We start from the raw sequence: 2,390 nt of genomic DNA on the forward strand, positions 1-2,390 counted from the left end.
AATGTTAACAAGCACAACTTTTGATGTTAATAATGCATTAATAAAGGTTGAAATAAACTTAAGATTAAGAAATGCTGTAGAAGTATTGTTCATACTTAGTTCATGTTAACTAAAGTAGTTAACTAATGTTAACTATTGAACCTTATTGTTTAGTTGGCTGAAAGCCATATATATATATAAAACTAGTTGAAAGCAGTTAAAGGGCATTTAGGCAACATTATTATGCACAGTATGAACAATTCATATTATTTCCGATATTTGCTAAACATTACATTTACCAGTGTTATTAAGATATTTGCTAAATATTACATTTACCAGTGTTATTAAATTTTAAGTGTTTTACAGTATTTGATGACAGCAAAGAAAATCTAAATGTAAAAACAGGCAAAATGATTATGTACAATATCCAATATCAACCAATAAATAAATAATAAAAAATATGAATTTAAATCATGCATACCACTTTTATCATATTTATTATAAACCCAAAGGTGTTTACATCCCTTGTCACAATGTACTTCTAGTGTACTGTGCAGCATGAACATTCTTCAAAATTTCTACTTTTGTGTTTATCCGAAGAAAGTAACACAGGTTCAGAAGGACATATAATGTAAATGATGTGAAAGAATTTATTTCTTTATTTTTTTGTGAATAAAACCTTTAAAGCACAGCTTGAGACTGTGTGCCAGCTGAAACAAGCATCTCTGCAATATCAAACTCTGATCGCATCTGAGATCACAGATTTATTTCCGCGAGTCTCTACGCTGCCTGGCCAGACTCAACAGCCTGTGTCTCTGTGTGTTTGCACATGCTGATAAGACACAGAGGCTTCAACACACACACACACACACACACACACACACTCACATAAACACATAAACAAACAATACCTGCGAGTATAAATACACATGCAGATAACTGTATGCTCACTCAAGAAGTAATCAGGGATATAAAGCACACACAGATGCACACGGTTAGCTGGTACGCTGATATCAGCTCCATTCAGAAGGATTTCCTTCTGCTGTCCTGCTGGCCGCGGCTAAATAAACACGCCGCTCATTAAGACTGTAGCAAGGGTGCGTTCAGTGTAAACTGTTACTGCCGGACACACTAGAGTACACAAACAAGCCTCGTCGAGGGGAGTCACCATGTGTGTATGTGTGTGTGTGTTTAGACCAGAACAGAATAAGCTCAGGTCAGGGGTGAAATGAGAACCAGATGGAACAGATGATTGGTTTGCTGACTGGAGGCGTGCTGAGCAAAACATAATTCTGCAGGCATGTAAACACCAAACATTAACAAGCTACTGGGCTTGACTTTTCCAGTATTGCATTTCCCTCTTTCTCACCTGTTGTTGTTGCAGAAGTTTTGACAGCTCATGCAGTCTGACGAGTCGTTTTGGGGAAGAGCTGTGTATATCCCTCCACCCTGCCACAACAAACACACAACAGATATAACACTAGCTGTATTTCTCATTTCTCACTCACAAATGTGACCCTGCACCACAAAACCAGTCTTAAGTGTCAATTTTTCAAAATTGAGATTTATACATCAACAACTATTTGAATATCTGGAATCTGAGGGTGCAAAAAAATCTAAATATTGAGAAAATCACCTTTAAAGTTGTCCAAATGAAGTTCTTAGCAATGCATATTACTAACCAAAACTTAAGTTTTGATATATTTATGGTAGGAAATTTACAAAATATCTTCATGGAACATGATCTTTACTTAATATCCTAATGATTTTTGGCATAAAAGAAAAATCTATCATTTTGACCCATACAATGTATTTTTGGCTATTGCTACAAATATACTCCAGCGACTTAAGACTGCTTTTGTGCTCCAGGGTCACATATAAGTATTAAATAGTATTGTTTCTTACTTTTACTATACCATATTGACATACCACATGTATCAGGCAACACTATACTATATTGCACTATAATACACTATAGCACAACATATTAGTGTACTGTACTGTATTATACTGTATGATAAAATATTAGGGTTGTCCGTGGACACTACAGTTCAAAGGTTTTTGAGAGACGTCTCTTTTTATCCCCAAGGCTGCATTTATTTGATCAGAAATACAGTAAAAACTATATTTGTAAATGTTTTTATATATGTTTCCAAAGCTGAATTTTCAGCATCATTACTCCAGTCTTCAGTAATAATTCTAATATGCTGATCTGCTGCTCAAGAAACATTTATTATTAAATAACAGTGCTGCTTATTATTTTTGTGACAAAAAAAAAGAAAACCAAAAAAGGAAATTAATACATTTGTTCAGCAAGGATACATTAAACTGATCAAAAGTGTGAGTAAAGGTATTTACAAAATTTCTATTTCAAACAAATGCTGTTCTTTTGGACTTTCTATTCATCAAAG

General features: G+C 34.2%; 1 protein-coding gene across 1 annotated transcript in view; it reads right to left on the minus strand.

Annotated features, from left to right (window-relative positions):
• The window catches only part of LOC107572717 (cell adhesion molecule-related/down-regulated by oncogenes-like), a 22,956-nt gene that overhangs the window by 1,446 nt on the left and 19,120 nt on the right, over positions 1–2,390 (minus strand). The gene's annotated exons all lie outside the window — the stretch shown is intronic.

Source organism: Sinocyclocheilus grahami, unplaced genomic scaffold, assembly GCF_001515645.1.
Source record: "Sinocyclocheilus grahami isolate Dianchi unplaced genomic scaffold, SAMN03320097.WGS_v1.1 scaffold1801.1, whole genome shotgun sequence".
NCBI classification, from domain to species: domain Eukaryota; kingdom Metazoa; phylum Chordata; class Actinopteri; order Cypriniformes; family Cyprinidae; genus Sinocyclocheilus; species Sinocyclocheilus grahami.